An 18,690-nucleotide genomic window follows, 5' to 3' on the forward strand; every position below is an offset into this window, starting at 1 on the left:
GTCTGCCTGTTCCTGAAAGCTGGGAAGCTGGTGATTTTAGCACTGCAAGCCCCTTGGTGGATGCCATAATAAGGGAAAAAACCATCAGCCTTCTTCTGCAGCCCTTTTTACCCATTTTGTTTTAAATGAATTTTTTTGCTGTATTTTGGCCAATTTCTTGTTCTCCTTCACGGGAACCCACAAATTTTGGGCACCTCTAGAATCCCTAGGATGTTGGAAAAAAAGGACGCAATTTTGGTGTGGGTAGTTTATGTGGACAAAAAGTTATGAGGGGCTGAGCACAAACTGCCCCAAATAGCCAAAAAAAGGCCTGGCACCTGGGGGGAAAAGGCCTGGCAGCAAAGGGTTTAAGGGTAAAATATATATAGGTTGGTTTTTATTTGCTTGTTTTTATAGATAGTTTTCTATTTTACTTTCCAGGTTTCCTTTTATGAACGTGTTCTATGGACAGCTGGATTTCATTTTTTTAAGGAAATCAGTTTTGGTTTCTAATACATTTTTTTAACATGATTTCTTTTATGTTTCCTGGAGTCTGTCTTTTTATAAACACTTTTTTGTTTTTTATGTTTCCTGAATACTTTGGCTTGCTTCAGTGGATTTCTTTGTATTTTTTGGGCTTTATTGAACATTATATTTTCCTCCTTTTGGTGGAATGTACTTTTTGACTACATGAATACAGAGTATGTTCTGCAGTGGAAGAACTGTAAGTTTTTTTTTTATTTGGTCTGGGTGGGAAAGGTTATACGTTATATGTATGTCAGTTTATACTGAATAGGTACATTAATGACATCACCTTTTGTAGTGTCCCCCCATGGAAGGCATTAGAATATTATTTAGTACATTTCCAATTTATAGGTTAATTGTTTGTTTGATTTCATTGGTTAAATTTGCTTATAGTTTAATTGTATTGGTTAGTTATCCTTTGGTTTTAATTTCAGCTATGTCCTTCTATGGTGAATGCTAATTTATGTATTTTTATAATGTTTAATATGTAGTTAGACAGCTTTGTTTTTACAATATGGGGCTGATTGTGAGTTTGGCAGACAACTTCCGAAGTGTAGGTTGCCCCTTAACTGGCTACCTCCCCACCGGCACCATTAAGAGTTTCCTGCTAGATCAGAGGACAGAAGCCTGTGTTTCCACCCGCTGCCCTAGCGGGAAAAAGCCTACAGCATTGTCTCTGGCATGTAATTGAGCCATCAGCAGTGCAGCAGAGTGCAGTGTGCACCTCGCAATGTTCACTGTCAGGCACTGAAGCAGACACTGAACACAGCAAGGGTGCTGGGCAAAGCAGTGCAGAGTCAGCCCTAGGGTACCACCATGTAACTTCTGGCGGAGAAGGGGGTTGTAATCTACAGGGCAGCGCAGCATGCAGCACTGCTGTGGCAGATTAGGACCGCAGCCACCTCCAGACCACCGGGATCCCAGATCCTGGCAGAGCTGGTGATTCCCTGGTGGCCCGACCACCAGGGTTGTAATATGGCGGTCAGACCAGTGACTGCCAGACTCGTAAGGAGGCCATATATGTATGTATAATACATAGAAATTGTGGTATAAAGGTAGTCATTATACATGTTTATTTTATTGATGTTGTTATGTATTGAGTTATTTTATTTTGGGTTGTTTATATTTATTTGGTAGTGTAATGCGAATATTCTATTGCTAAAACATGTGTATTTGTTGTTTATTTGTTTATTTTAATTTTTCTTTAATGTATAATGTAGTTATTTTCATGATGAGTAATTAAAAATAGACTTCTTTTGGTGATATTGCTGTTGTCATTATTGATATTTTTGGCAATTTATATGTTTGTTTAAAGAGAACAATATTTTTGTAACTGATAATTTTGTCTACGTTATAAATAATTTTTAACATTGATATTTTTGTTCTTCATAAGTGCTGTTAGATAATATAGAAAGGCTATATTTTTGTTAACAATATTTAATTTCCAATATTTTGTTTATCGACATTCTGTGCATCGATACTGTGTTATTGAACCCTTTAAACCGGTAGCGGTCTGTGTACTATTCATTATAAATTTCTTCATTGAATTAGCACACACCATACAGCTTAATGCAAAGAGACCTCCACATTGGCATGTGCTGCAACCCAGGATGCTGCAGAGGAAAATGTCTTGCTGCATCTTGCTCGATCCTGTCCTCCTATTAATGGATATTGGGAAGTGGTTACCACTGCTATTGTTAATATCTGAGGAAAAAGTAGCACCTGGGCCCAAAACAGTACTTCATTTGTGTTGGTGTTTACTGGTGCTCAGCACAGGCACTTATTTCACAGAGCTGTGTCTACTGAATTATCTGTCCCTGGACGGAGGGCCAAGTAAATATTAAAAATAAATGTGCCTGTTCTCCTTTGGAAGTCTGCCTGGTATGTTTCCAAAGGCTGACCCACCCAAGTCTAGAAATGATGACTGTATCACAATAGTGATCTCAGCAGTGCATACCTGTCATATACCTAGGAACATCACTATTTTCTAATTCCATTGGTAAATTGTGGTTGAGGGCGGCCTGATGGTTGATACAGGTGGGAGGGGGGCAGGCTGTGAAAGTTCAGAACAAACTTCAGGTCATCGTGGAGCAAATTAAAAGTGCATAGCATACTGCTTTTATCAGCTCTTACTGAACTGAAACCAGTTGAAGCTGTCCATAATAATGCCTTTACGTGTTTGTGGCCTGGGCCCACCACAAACTGCAGTCACTGTCAGAGCTTGGTGTTCACGTGCTGCTCAGCACTGCTACTGTATAAACACTGCCAGCACTCTAATTTCTATGATGTGTAAACCTGGCAGTGGCAGCATGACACGGAGCAAGCATGGCAGGTTAAGCAGAAATGTAGACACTGGCACCAGCCTGCCAGGGGAAACTCTGATTAGAGCATGACGGTGAACTGCTGTGACCAGTCATCATCCCTCCTTACTGAGCAGGTAAGTGGAGGTGGATGGGCACTTGCTGATTGTGTGTGTGTTTGTGTGTGTGTAATTTACCGATTCTGTGTGTGTGTTCTCCAGATTCTTTGGGGGTAGGTGGGTGTGTGTGTATCATCACCCTCCCAAAAGTCATTGGACATTATCCTTGTGGGCAATACACTGCATGCCAATTCACTCAAAAATTGAAATCTAAAGACCTTGTTTTGGGGAGGCAATGGGAGCAACGATCACATACAAAGTGAAATTCAGAGAATGTTATATACCTCATTACATGCTCATGTGTATTCAAATATGTTGGAATGACCTCCCGAAAGGCCAAATTGAGAATTGGGGAACACAGAATCACTATACGAAGCAGAAAGGCATCCACTAAAATGAGAGCTCTTTTTTTTGGACAAAGGACCCAGTGACTGTGACATTAGGTGGACTGTCATAGAGAAAGTGGTCCAAGACACCACTACACAAAAGGCTCTTCTGAAGAAGGAACAACGTTGGATCTAATGACTTAAGACACATATCAAAGGGTTGAATGATGGCGTTACTTGTACTAGTGTGAACCACCAATCATAGGTAACCAATTATTTCATTTGGGTATTCTGAAGAATGTGATAGTGAAACTAGTATAACAGGAGGTTCTCTGTCAAACACGGGTAACATTGACGACTAACTGAAGAAAACATATGGGTTTTGAGATGTACCAACAATTACACCACACCCATTAGGCCATGATCCATCAGTTGAGAGACTAGTGAATTGTTGCTAAACATTTGACTGTGCTTGAGTGTTATTACATAAATATGAAACTGGCATACGGTCTTGACACCAGATAGTACACTAAAGTATGTGGGGTAGGTGTTCTTCCAAAACTTCATTTATGACCGTGAGTAGAACGTGCAGAATTACATGTCATTTCTGAAAAAAAGTCACATATCAGGGAGGTAACGGGCACAAACGTATCTAAACATGTTCTTTTCCCCACTCCACCCCTAATAAATGAAAGATGTTACACATGTCATCTATATGGATTTAGGGTCCTGGTGGGTGCATCAGTGATTCCTGGCAGCCATCTAAGACAAGCTCCGTAGGCCCCAGGAATGGCTAATGAAGGTCGCATCGGCACACGGTCACCACGTGGGGCATGGGACAGACATGAGACACCAGCTGGCGAGATGGCTGTCTACACACCAGTGTTCACTGATGGCCACATTGGGAGTAAAAATTGAGCAACTAAGACCACGTCAGAGTGTATGAAGCATGCTAGGTGTGGTCCCCGACATGATACACCGGCTGGCAAGATGCTGGATAAAAGCACCAGGGTCCAGAAGCTTGGCACCGCTAATGGGAGGCGCAGGCCTGAGATGAGTGGACCAGATAGTTGAAATACACCACGTTGTACCCTTGATGATGTAAGTAGTGGAACAAGTGCCGCCTGCCACAATGATGCACCACTACCGTAATATGGAAATAGTCAGCGGTTATGCTGCCATTACACCCTTTTACAGCTAAACTTACCCATATGTTTATACCTGACTAACCACCTCTTTCTCTTAGTGTGGGACTACAAGGGCATGCTCCCCCACTCCCCCAGAGAAGCTCAGTGCTTACCCGAGACAAGTGAGTTTTGTGTGAGTTTTGTGTGAGATTGTGGCACATGTCACCATATTGTTTGTGTATACATTTTTGTGATGTCTGTTACATATTTATGCAGTGTCTGTGATTCACTTGTGTGTTGTGTACCATCATATACCTGTTTTTACACATTATGCATGTAGCCATCGCTAGATGCAGACCGCTTGCCACATTCCAGCAAGGGTTTTCCTTGTTCAAAGAATGCTTTCTTTACTCCTGACTAGTACTGAGTCATGAGAAGTACCATTGAGATACTAGAGAGAAATGAGTAGCAATGACTCAGTATATTTCTATGTTTGTTTGTTGTCCCTCTCTGTTTTTTATTTTACGACCACATTGTGTTTCATACCAGCGAGTGAAGGTAGAACACCTTGCATGCATTTTTAGTATATTATGCATGTTCCCCAATTCACTGAATAAGCTTTTCCAACTAACCGGGGCCACACTGGAGATATGTCCTGATGAAAGCCCAAGACCTTAACGGCCTTCACAAGGGCTGAAACATGTTGACATATTAGAAAGGATCATAGGACCATAATAACATAGAGTAAGCTTTTTTTGCGATTTGTTTTAATCCTACCTACTGTCACTCTCAATAAAGGGACACTTTTGTGAACAGTAAGGTATTTTTATCTTTATACCCCCAGTAGGATCTTCATGAGAGCTCCAGCAAGTCGGTAGGGCCAACCTGGGCTTTTAGGAGCTAGGGTGGCCCTGGTGATGAACTATACCACTACTAGAATGGGTGAGGGTCACTAAAAAAGAAAATAAATCCTTTCAGGATAGGGACGACCACAAGTGAGCTGGTGATACCAGTGGTTTTATTGTTTACTGCTGGGCTTAGGGATACTCTATTGTGGTAGAATCCTCACCCTAGCCTGAACTTAGCATTTCCCCTTGATAGTGTCTGTCAGCTACTTTGTTTCTGGTATGTTTGTATTTGTTGTCTTCTAAAATACCTTTGAAAACACTTTTTTGCAATGTTACTATCCATTTGTAACTTTTTATTTAAGTTGGCCCACTTTTATAACTTATAAAGCCACAAAAACAATAATAAATAAGTGAGTGCTTCGAAGCCTGCCAGGCGTCTGCCTAACTGGCTCCAGTCCAGTGCAGGAACCGACATGAGCCTTTACATCATGTTCATTAAAGCAACATTTTGTCATTCAATTTGCCAGCTCAAGGTCCTGCCAGCCACTCTCTCAGTAAATAACACCTGCGAGGGACGTGTCTTCAATTATGAGGCACTGTAGCGAGGTCGCCCAGGTGTCCGTTTTAATGTAGCACTGTAATTCTAAAGATGGACTGGGAGTATTTAGCATCAATTTTTAGTGCTATGCCATCAAAGTTTGTGATGTGATTGAAGCGCCATGAAGCTGCTTAAGCAAGAATTGTTCAGAGCAACCGGGTCTGGCTAGGGGAAAGGACGAGATCCATAGGGTTGGCTATTGAGTGAGGCTGTGCTGGTGTGTTCGTCAATGAGTGAGTTTGCGCCCAGGATCAAACTGTTTAGTATAGTAAAAAGTCAGGTTATCTCTCACTAAGGAGTGACTGTTAAGCTTATTATTGACAGAAATGGTGCCATACTGTGGATTATTTGAAATTTGAAATAACCGTTGATCACTTTGTATTTCCTTTTTAAAGAAAACGTAGAGCAAAGGGAAAGGAATACAGACTTTGAAACTGGGAAAACAGCTGCGACTCTCGGCATCGGTCTCACAACTCTGTAATTCTGGGCAAATCTCTTAATCTCCCTGTGCAAAATTAATATGCGTCATTGTGTAATGCTTGCGTCATTGTGTAATGCAGCTAGTGCTCATGTGAAGAACTCGAATGCCTTCAGGTGGAGTTTGCGGTACAAAAAACGTCCAAAATAAAAGTAACAAAAATACGAGGTAGGGAGCGGTTTACAAGCGTGCAATATAAGTAATTGATGACTGGCCGTAATTTAAGCGTCAATTGGAATTGGAATGTCTGCAGGCACCAGATGTTTTCATGTCTGAGCATCTTCTCAATTCTTTTATTTCACGAGTTTTGTCTTTGGCATTCTGATACGTTTTCAGGATAAAGATTTGCATAGAAACCTACATATTTTTTTGACTGAGGTTTGTATTTGCTCGAATATAAAGGTTCTAGTCTAGGTTGATGGGAGTCGGGTCATGCAGCACCTAGATATTTTTAGTGAGTTTACTGCTGGCAGAAGGTGACCAGTTATAATACTAAGGAAAGAACTACTCAAGGACTTGGTGAATAGAAACTATTTTCTCAAATGGCTGGTGAGCACAAATGAAAGGTTGAAAAAATGTATATTTTAGGTGGTACCCATTGCACATTTCAATACAAAAAATAAAGACAATGAAACAAAGTGAAAGCTGTTCAATATTAAATAGTTTGGTGACTCTCTTTTGATATCCTAGGTTGGGAAACCGAATGGCAGGGAAAGCACAGTGCATGCCCAAGTGTGAGAGTCAGGTCCTGACTGAGTTCCAGCCTCTCCCCAGCAATGCATGTTTCTCAGCCTTCCACACTCTAGTCCCACTCTCCCCAGCAGTGATTGCTCTCACCTTGTCCATTCCCTTCCTGCCTGAAAAAATCTTTCCTCAGCAATCATTGCTCTCCCTCTTTCTGCCAAACTTCTTGCCTACAAACTCCTGCTCTCGTCCCTTTTCTCCCTTTGGCCCCTCTCTCTGCTGCAGCACAAGCACTCTGAGTCTCCCACCCCCTGCCTGCTCTGTTCTCAGTATTGCCTTCTCCTACTTGGCCACTCTCTTCACCGCAGTGCCTTCTTTCCATTCGGTCCCTTCTCCTGGGCACTGCTTTCCCTGTAGTTTTGCTCTGCTTTGTAAAAGAGGGTGTTCTGCTTTCTCTAGTGAGACTAATCACAACCACAGCCCAGATCTTGGTGCGGTGTACCTACAAGAGGAAAGTTATAAGGCTGTTGTAGGAAATTGGGTTGTTGTTTGAGGGGAAGGGTGTAAGCCCTTCTGAAGCAAGTCACAATACCTGTCAGAGTGAACATTTAACGTTACTAAATTAATCTGTTCTTTAACCCTGGTAGCTTGGCACAAAAGCAGACAGGCTTAATTTAAAGGCAATGTGTAAAGCGTTTATGCAGCATACAAACAGTGATAAAGTGAAAAACATCACAAGAAAAATGTCCACCCAATTTAGAGAAATGGAATACATTTTAATAAATAAAATGCCACCGAAACAAATCCAATCAACGCAACTGAAGTTATGATTTTTTCAAGTTTTCAGTAAAATCTAGCACCTAAAAGATCAAAGTGCCAACTAGTTAGAAAGTTAAGGTTGACCCCGGTGGAGCACAAGTCAGATATAGAAGGTGGAGTGGCTGCAGTCTCAGCTCACCATCGGACTGACAAGAAACGTCCAGGAGAAGGTAGAGTTCAATGGGGCAAGGCAGCAGGCTGTGTCCAAAGAGGAGTCATCATTGCAAGTCTTAATGAAGTAATTGACAATGGCAGGGAAGCTCTGAGCAAGAGAAGCTGGATTTCCATGCTGAGGAGTTTGTCGTTGTTGATTAGAACCTGGTAAGCATGGAGCGAAGTAAAGATTTTTGCATTCCAACTTAGACACATTTTTGGAAGTAGAAAACCTCCAGCATGACAGAGCTACAAGTTGTAGCCAAAGGGGGCTCCACATGGCAGATAACGTCACTTAGAGGTCCTGGTAAACAGGATATGCTGCTATGATGGAGAACTTCAGCCCAGTTTTATTGAAAAGTGGCGCAGCGTGGTGCTGTGCCAAAATTGGCAGTGCTGCGCTGCATCACTTTTGAAATGCAGCGATGTGCAGTATTTGAGTGAATACGGCGCACACCTGCGTTTCCCCCTGCTCTGGCACTAAATTTAGCTGGCAGCACCAACGCAGGCATCCTTGCACCATCGTGCAAGGATGTCTGCATTGAAGGGTGTGATTGTTTTTGTGCGGTAAGGTGTCCCATCCTGCACATAAACAATCACTAAAGGTGCTTTGGCAGTTCTGTGTGTGCTGCACAATTGGAGAAGTGCCAAAGTGTCATGTCCAAATGATCATTTATGTGCAGGAAGGGACACCTTCCCACACATAAACAATAATTTCTCGCAATGCAGCACGCATAGAAAAAGCAAAAAACGAGGAGGAATAAAAGTATTCCTCCTCGTTGCGCGCTGCTAACGCCACCCCTGGGGGTGGCGTCCGATTTTGGCGCTGTGTAGTAAAGTACCATCTTGCCTGGCATGTTACCCCCATATTTACTTGTGTGTATGTTTGTTTTTGCCTGTGTCACTGGGATCCTGCTAGCCAGGACCCCAGTGCTCATAAGTTGTGCCCTGTATGTGTTCCCTGTGTGGTGCCTAACTGTATCACTGAGACTCTTGTAACCAGAATCAGTGTTTATGCTCTCTCTGCTTTTTAAATTGTCACTGCAGGCTAGTGACCATTTACACCAATTCTGATTTGCACCTTGGAACACCATTATAATTCCATAGTATATGGTACCCAGGTACCCAGGGTATTGGGGTTCCAGGAGATTCATATGGGCTGCACCCATAGGGGGCTCCCCATAGGGAGCTCAGACAATTCTTACACAGGATTGCCACTGCAGCCTGTGTGAAATAACGTCCACGTTATTTCACAGCCATTTTACACTGCACTTGAGTAATTTATAAGTCACCTATATGTCTAACCCTCACTTAGTGAAGGTTAGGTGCAAAGTTACTAAGTGTGAGGGCACCCAGGGACTAGCCAAGTTGCCCCCACATTGTTCAGGGCAATTTCCCCGGACTTTGTGAGTGCAGGGACACCATTACACACGTGAACTACATATAGGTCAATACCTATGTGTAGCTTCACAATGGTAACTCCGAACATGGCCATGTAACATGTCTAAGATCATGGAATTGCCCTCCTAAGCCAAATCTGGTATTGGGGTGCCAATCCCATGCATCCCCGGGGCTCCAGCATGGACCCCGGGTACTGCCAAACTAGCTCTCTTGGGTTTTCTCTGCAGCCACCACTGCTGCCAACCCTCAGACAGGGTTCTGCCCCCCTGGGGCCTGGGCAGCCCAGTCCCAGGAAGGCAGAACAAAGAATTTGTTACACCCTCTCCCTTTGGAAATAGGTGTTAAGGGCCTGAGAGGAGTAGCCTCTCCTGGCCTCTGGGAATGCTTTGAAGGGCACAGATGGTGCACTCCTTGCATAAACCACTCTACACCGGTTCAGGGAGCCCCCGGACCCTGCTCTGGCATGAAACTGGACAAAGGAAAGGGGAGTGACCACTCCCCTGTCCATCACCACCCCAGGGGTGATGCCCAGAGCTCCTCCAGTGTGTCCCAGACCTCTGCCACCTTGAATGCAGAGGTGTGAGGGCACAATGGAGACCTCTGAGTGGCCAGTGCCAACAGGTGATGTCAGAGACCCCTCCTGATAGGTGCTTACCTGGTTAGGTAGCCAATCCTCCTCTGAGGGCTATTTAAGGTCTCTCCTGTGGGTTTCTTGTCAGATAACGAATGCAAGAGCTCACCAGAGTTCCTCTGCACTTCTTTCTTTGACTTCTGCCAAGGATCGACCGCTGACTGCTCCAGGACACCTGCAAAACCGCAACAAAGTAGCAAGAAGACTACTAGCAACATTGTAGTGCCTCATCCTGCCGGCTTTCTCGACTGTTTCCCGGTGGTGCATGCTCTGAGGGCTGTCTGCCTTCACCCTGCACTGGAAGCCAAGAAGAAACCTCCAGTGGGTCGACGGAATCTTCCCCCTGCTAACGCAGGCACCAAACTTCTGCATCACTGGTCCTCTGGGTCCTCTCTCATCTTGACGAGCGTGGTCCCTGGAACACAGGAGCTGGATCCAAGTGACCCCGACAGTCCAGTGGTCCTTCTGTCCAAAATTGGTGGAGGTAAGTCCTTGCCTCCCCAAACCAGACAGTAATCCTGTGTACTGCGTGAACTGCAGCTGCTAGGGCTTCTGTGCACTTTTGCAAAACTTCCTTCAAGCACAGCACAGCCCAGGTCCCCAGCACTCCATCCTACACTGCCCAACTTGCTGAGTTGACCTCTGACTTCGTGGGACCCTCATTTGTTGTGCTGAGATACCTGTGCTCAGATTTCTTGAATGCCTGTTCAGGTACTTCTGCAGGTGCTGCCTGCTTCTGCATGGCCTCTCTCTGTTGCTGAGCGCCCCCTCTGTCTCCTCCTCCAAAGGGCGACCTCCTGGTCCTTCCTGGGCCCTGGCAGCACCCAAAACCTTCAACCACAACTCTTGCAGCTAGCAAGGCCTGTTTGTGGTCTTTCTGGGTGGAAAGAACTCTGCATCCTCCAGCACGCAGTTGGACATCTTCTGACCAAAGGAGAAGTTCTTGGCGTCTTCCATTGTTGCAGAATCTTCGACTTCTTCCACCCAGAGGCAGCCCTTTTGCATCTTCATTGAGGTTTAGTGGGCTTTAGCCCCCCCAGACACTTGCGTGACTCTTGGACTTGGTCCCCTTCCTTTGCAGGTCCTCAGGTCCAGGAATCCGTCTTCAGTGCTTTGCAGTCAGTTGTTGTCTTTGCAGAATCCCCTATCTCAACTTTACTGTCTTTCTGGGGTAGTAGGGTAACTTTACTCCTACTTTTCAGGATCTTGGGGTGGGGTATCTTGGACACCCTTAGTGTTTTCTTACACTCCCAGCGACCCTCTACACACTACTCTATGCCTGGGGTCCATTCGTGGTTCGCATTCCACTTTTGGAGTATGTGGTTTGTGTTGCCCCTAGGCCTATTTTCTCCTATTGCATTCTGTTGTGTTCTACAGTGTTTGGCCTACTTTTTTAAGTGGTTTACTTACCTGATTTTGATCTGTGTGTATATTTTGTGTATTTTACTTACCTCCTAAGGGAGTATATCCTCTGAGATACTGTTGGCATATTGTCATTAAAATAAAGTACCTTTAGTTTTAGTAACTCTGAGTATTGTGTTTCTTATGATATAGTGCTATATGAAATAAGTGGTATAGTAGGAGCTTTGCATGTCTCCTAGTTCAGCCTAAGCTGCTCTGTTATAGCTACCCCTATCAGCCTAAGCTGCTAGAACACTTCTAATCTACTAATAAGGGATAACTGGACCTGGCACAAGGTGTTAGTACCACAAGGTACCCACTTTAAGCCAGGCCAGCCTCTTACACGCTGCCTCAGGTTTATGTGATTTCATTAATCTGAGGCAGTGTCAAAATGCAATGGGTGGTGCTGTGGCACGCCCACAGAAACACCCATTGCACGCCCCTTCCATGCACAGTGCTGTATGGGAAGAGGTCGTATTTACAGGGTGGCGTTAAGCCACAAAAGGTGGCTTAAGGCCACCTTGTAAATACGGCACTGTGCTTAGCGCCACAGGAGCATCACTAAAAATGACGCTCCTTTGGCGCTAGTGCTGTATAAATACGGCCCTTTGTAAGAGCTACTGCAAAGTCAGACTGACTGGCAATGCAAATTGAGCGGATCAAATGGAATGTAGGTCCCAGTCTTCTGTTGGTTCTTCTGGCACATTTTGGTGATAATTGTTTGAAGTCCCAAGATTTAAGGGTAGGGGAAGCAGCACCTCTAACACAACTTCCAAAGGTACAGGCTGGGGGGGGGGGGCAGCATTTGGAGGCTGTTAGGACTCACTCCAGCAGAGTGACCAGATGCAGGTTTCAAGGTCTCCAAAGCTTGTTATTCCCCTCTAGCTCACACAGGAGGCCAGCCATCTAGCTCTTAGAGTGACATCTGGTGGTCCTGTGTTAAAGGAGATGGTCCAGTTCTCCTCTAAGCAGCAAAAATGGTGTCTAGAAGCAGGGCAGTCTTCTGGGAAGTAAGCAAGCATCAAGCAGCAGAGCAGTCCTTTGGTAGCAGTAGGGCAGTCCTCTGAATGTCCATGAAGTCCTTCTGAAGTCTTCCACAGTTTCAGAAGCATACTGAGGAGATGATCTGAGGGTCCAATATTTATACCTGGTGCGAATTTCCTATCCTACACCCACATATGGTTCTGAAAAGGTCTTCCCTTTCCCTACCAAGCCTCCAAGAATTCTGGGGTGAAAAAGACTTGTGTTAGGGTTCTTTATGTGTGAACTCTGAAGGCAGCGCATTGAAGTGTAGGTAGGGCAGGTAACAGCTCCACCCCAGCTATCCTGGCAGGATGACCCAACCTGCCAAAACCTAATCTTTTGTCTCACCGGGAGGACTATACGAAGCCAAACAGCTAAACTACTCACAGTCATGTGGCCCAAGACACTGGCAGAAGCTACCAAATGGTTAGAACAAGAAAATGTAATCTTTCTAAAAGTTTAGCAACACAAACGAATGTTAAACAGAGTGTTGAAACTTTTCAAACACTCACCCCAAGTCACAAATCTAGATTTAATCCATTATTCTGTTGCTCACAATGCCACCCCAATTTGGACCCAGCCATATAAAAATTAGTGTTGACCCTGTTCTCCATGGGAACAGTCCAGCCCAAACTGCCATGCCCTCCCTGGACCAGGAACAAGCCACCTGGAACCAGTTTCTGAGTATCACACGTCATCAGTCAGACTAGCTTAAATTCAGTGGCACAGTGAGCAAGGGACCCATGTCTGTGCATACCCTTCCCACTTAAGGCAACTTAAGCAACACCAGAGGATGATGAACAGAGAGTTGAAACTTTTCAAACACTCACCCCCAGTCACATATCTGGATTTAATCCATCGTTCTTTCACTCACCGTGCAACCCCAGTTTGGACCCAGCTGTATGCAAATCAGTGTTGGCTCTGTTCCCCAGGGGAGCGGTCCTGCCCAAACTGCCAGGCCAGGTCTTCCCTAAACTGGAAGCAAACAACCTGGGACAAGTTTCTGGGTATCACCCTTCATCAGCCAGGCTAGCTTGAATCCACTGGCCCAGTGAGCAAGGAACCCACATGTGGGCATACCCTTCCCACTTAGGGCAACTTTAGCAACACCAAAGAATGACAGACATAGGGGGCATTGACCGCCAGGGCCGGGGACCGTGGAAGCACCGCCAACAGGCTGGCGGTGCTTCCTGGGCCATTCTGACCGCGGCGGTAAAGCCGCGGTCAGAAAAGGGCAACCGGCGGTTTCCCGCCGGTTTACCCCTGGCCCAGGGAATCCTCCATGGCGGCGCTGCTTGCAGCGCCGCCATGGGGATTCCGACCCCCTTCCCGCCATTCTGTTCCTGGCGGTTTTTACCGCCAGGAACAGGATGGCGGGAACGGGTGTCGTGGGGCCCCCTAACAGACACTGAAAATCGCGACGGGTGCCACTGCAACTCCCTTCGGAGCCGGCTTCATTGTTGAGGGGGGTTTCCCGCTGGGCTGGCAGGCGGCCTTTTGGCGGTCGCCCGCCGGCCCAGCGGGAAAGCCAGAATGGTCGCTGCGGTCTCTTGACCGCAGTGCGGTCATTCGGCGGTAACCGCATGGCGGGCGGCGACCGCCGCCCGCCGCGGTGCGAATGACCGCCATAGTGTTGTAACTTTTTAAACACTCATCCCCAATCACAGATTTGAGTTTAATCCATTGTTCTTTTGATCACCATGCTACTCCAATTTGGACCTAGCCATATGCAAATCAGTCTTGGCCCTGTTCCCCATGGGAACAGTTCAGCCTAAATTGCTAGTTAGGTCCTCCCTAGATGAGAAACAAGCAACCTAGGACAAGTTTCTAGGTATCACCCTTCATCCGCCAGGGTAGTTTGAATCCAGTGGCACAGTGAGCATGGGACCCACATGTGAGCATACCCTCCCCACTTGGGGCAACTTTAGCAATACCAAAGGATGATGATCAGAGTGTTGAAACTTTTTAAACACTCACCCCCAGTCACAGATCTGGGTTTAATCCAGCATTCTTTTGCTCAGAATGCCACCCCAGTTTGGACCCAGCCATATACAAATCAGTCTTGACCATGTTCCCCATGGGAACAGTCCAGCCTAAACTGCCAAGCAAGGTCCTCCCTGGACCAGAAACAAGCATCCTGGTATCTATTTCAGAGTATCTCCCCTCTCCAGCCAGGCTAGCTTGAATCTGGTGGCATAGTGAGCACGGGACCCACGTCTGGGCATATCCTTCCCACTTGGGGCAACAAATGGAAAAATAACAATTCGGAATTTGTCCCCTATGGGAACAGTGCAGCCCAACTGCCAGGCCTGGTCCTCCCTGGACCACAAACAAGCATTCCTCTGGCTGGTTTCGGAGTGTCACCCCTCTTTAGCCAGGCTAGCTTGAATCTGGTGATATAGTGAGCACGGGACCCAGGTCTGGGCATACCCTTCCCACTTGGTGCGGCAAATGCAAAAAGAACAGTTGATGGACGAAATGTAGACCAAATCAAACATTCACCTCCAGTCACAGATCTGGGTTTAATCCATCAGTCAATCAGGGTGGCATGGGTAGCAAAAGAGCAATGGATTAAACCCAGATCTGTGACTGGGTGTGAGTGTTTGCATTGCTCAGCACTTTGTCTGTCATCCTTTTGTGTTGCTAAAGTTGCCCTAAGTGGGAAGGGTATGCCCAGACGTGGGTCCCATACTCACTGTGCTGCTGGATTCAATCTAGTCTGGCTGATGAAGCCTAACTACAGGGGGTATGCAACCCTTTGTGTGCAGTCAGGACATCGCCTATTGAAGTTTAAGTAGGGCTGGGTCCAGGTACAACCTCACATCCTGCCATTAATGGCCCATTCAGGCACACCTAATCTCTCTATTTTGTGTGACTGTCAAGAAGGAACGCAGGTTTGTGCCAAAACGTATAGCGCCGGCTAGTGCCATTCCTAGACACCAGCTGGGTGCCATATTTATGGAAATGCACTAAGGCCCTGTCAGCGTCCTTGGAAAGGACGCTAACAGAGCCAGGGAGGTTTAGGGGGAACCAGGGCTTGTGCACCAAATTATGGTGCTACACTGTTTAGAGGCAAAAAGTCCCAAGTCAGGGACCCCAAGCGGCGTTGAACAAAAAAACATATATAATCACCCAGACTTACCTTCTGAGGGGTCCCCCATCTGTAGGTGACCTCCTGGTGTGGGTAGTGGTGGGTGGGGATGTGTCTCTGGGGAAAGGGAGGGATGGAAATTTACATGGTCTCCGACCATGGAAATCTGCCTACATGTCCCCTAAATCCTGCCCATACCCAGGCGTTAAATAATGGCACTAAGCAGGCTTAGCTCCATTATTTAAGGCCCTCCTCTTCCTGTCTGTGATTTTTGCACAGTAGGATAAATAAGGTGCTAGGGCCTTTGAGTCATTTTTTGCCCAAGAATGCCTACCTTGCATCTCATTGACGCAAGGTAGTTTTCCACAAGCAAAGAAATGAGGTCAACTCCAATATTTTGGCGCTAGACATGTCTAGCGCCAAAATATAAATATGGAGTTAATTGTGCACCGGATTTGCATTAAAACAATGAAGCAAAACCGGAGCAAACAGAGTATAAATATGCCTCTAAATGCCTAATGCAGGAAAGTACCACTTTCTGAAAGGGGCATTTTCAAAATTGTGACTCAAAAACTGACTTCATCGTAAGTTAGGACTTTTTTCATTACAATTACAAAGACACCAAACATGAACTGGTTTCCTGCTCCCATTTAGAAATTACAGCTTATTAAATATAATAATGTATCTCCAATGTTATCCTGTGAGAGAGGTATGCTTTGCTATTGTGAAAAAACAGGTTAAGAGTTTTTCATTTACCAGGACATGTAAAACCTAAAAGTAAATGTCCTACATTTTAAATACACTAAACTCTGCCCTCTGGGCTGTCCAAGGCCTACCCTAGGGGTGTCTTATATGAATTAAAAAGGAAGGGCTGGGCCTGGAAAAAGGTTTATTTTGCCAGTGCGAAGTGGCAGTTTAAATAAGCACACACAGGCTGCGATAACAGGCCTTAGACATGTTCAGAGGACTACTTAAGTTGGTGTCACAATCAGTGATGCAGTCCTAATAGTAGCATTCAATTTACAGACCTTGAGCACAGGTAGTACCACTTTACTAGGGACTTATAAGTAAATTAAATATGCCAATTGGGGATTAGCCAATGTGACCATGTTTTAACGAGTGAGCACATGCACTTCAGCACTGGTTGGCAATGGTATAGTGTGAACAGTACTAAGGCTGGTAAAAACTAGGGCACTGATTTATACTTTGTGGTGCAAAACTGCACCAGTGCAGTTTTGCACCAAAATGTTTAGCACTGGCTTGCACCATTTCTGAGCACCAGCCCGGCACCATATTTATGGAATGGTGTTAGCCGGTGCAAATGGTAGGCTAGTGTAAAAAACAAAAATTACGTTAGCCAGGTGGGGCTAGCGGTATCGGAGAAGGGGGTTTTGCACCAAAATGTGACATTAGGCAGGTTAGAGTAAAAAAAAAAATGTCTCTAACCAGCCTAGCAACATTTTTTGATGCAAAACCATCCATACCACATGACTCCTGTCTTAGAAAAGACAGGAGTCATGCCCACCACCCTAATGGCCAGCACAGGGGACCAGGGTCCCCTGGGCATGACCATTGCACCCAGTGCTATGTAGGGGGGCCCTGAAGTGGCCCCAATGGCACTTAAAAAAATACTTAGCTGTACTTACCTATACTTACCTGGGATGGGTTCCACCATCCTCCGCTGTCCCTCTGGTGTGGGTGTCCCTGGGGCCTGGGGAGGGCACCTGTGGGCTTATTACATGATGTTCCACCATGGAAATAGGCACACATGTCCCCTAATGCCTGCCCTGACCCAGGCGTTAAATAATAGTCCAAAGCAAGCTTTGCACCATTATTTGACCCTTCCTCATCCCCGCGCGTGATCTTAGCTTGGGGGGAATAAATATGGCGCTAAGTCTATAGAGTCATTTTTTGGACGGGAATGCCTACTTTGCATCTTATTGACAAAAAGTAGGTTTCCCCGTCCAAAAAATGATTTTAACTCTGTAAATTTGGTGCTAAACGGGTCTAGCACCAAAGTATAAATATGGAGTTAGTTTTGCACTGAATTTGCGGAAAAGAAAATGATGCAAATTCGGCGTAAAACATGTATAAACATGCCTCTGGATCACCAAAAGTGGAGGAGGAAGGTAAAAAGCTTGGAGGAAGACCACCCAACGGCTCTCAGGTCTAACAGAGCCTGTTACTTAATAAGTACTCAAGCGGTAAACAATGGTAAATGTTTAATGGTAGATGGAATAGATGGGGTACATGTTTGACCCATCTACCATTTGGGGTAGATGTTTTATGCCCCCAAACCAAGACATATTTATGCTTTATAAAAATGTCAGATGCATCTGTCTGAGTCATTATTAGGATGCATTACTAATACAAGGATCACCGCAAAAATATAGTAACTCGTTGAGCTGCCTACATAAAATACACAACAATACATACTTGCATGTTACACACTGTGCTTTGTGACATGCATATTAAAACCAAATGCTATTTTTTTAAATTATTTTGTTATTTAGTTAACATGAAAAATACAATGAAAACACAATAATGAGTTTAGATCACAATTCGGTATACAACGCAGCATACTTATCAATGTGTAAACAGGTTGTATGAGGTCATGCCTTCTACTGGTAGTGTGGGGGCAAGACTTGATGAGAAGCTGATGCTATTGTATAATAAAATAAACCTGTACCTAGATTGTTCACAGATCTGTTTAGCAAGTGCATTAACCTTCATAGTTATTTCACTAATATTATACCTGAGAATTTGCTTACACAGCGATCTCCACAGCAAGTGCATTATTATGAGGTAATTTGAAATGTAGACTGCTTGTGACCAAAAAAGTACCCAACTACACATTTATTGTACTATGGCAATTTGTTTGGATCTGATTTTAAATATATATATATATATATATATATATATATATATATATATATATATATATACATATATATATATATATATATATATATATATATATATATATATATCGTTTTTTAATTTTTTTTTTTTAATATCAACCCCTGTTCCTCTTATCTCTGCCACCTGTGACTCCAGCATTGCTGCCATATTTCCAAGGGAAAATGCATGATCCATGCTGCTCCAGCCCTAGTTTTTCTTTGAAATATCAGATTTGTAGTCCTGTAATGGATTGAACAAGTCCCAGAATTCAAAGACAAAAGCTGGA

Source organism: Pleurodeles waltl, chromosome 2_2 (assembly GCF_031143425.1).
Source record: "Pleurodeles waltl isolate 20211129_DDA chromosome 2_2, aPleWal1.hap1.20221129, whole genome shotgun sequence".
NCBI classification, from domain to species: domain Eukaryota; kingdom Metazoa; phylum Chordata; class Amphibia; order Caudata; family Salamandridae; genus Pleurodeles; species Pleurodeles waltl.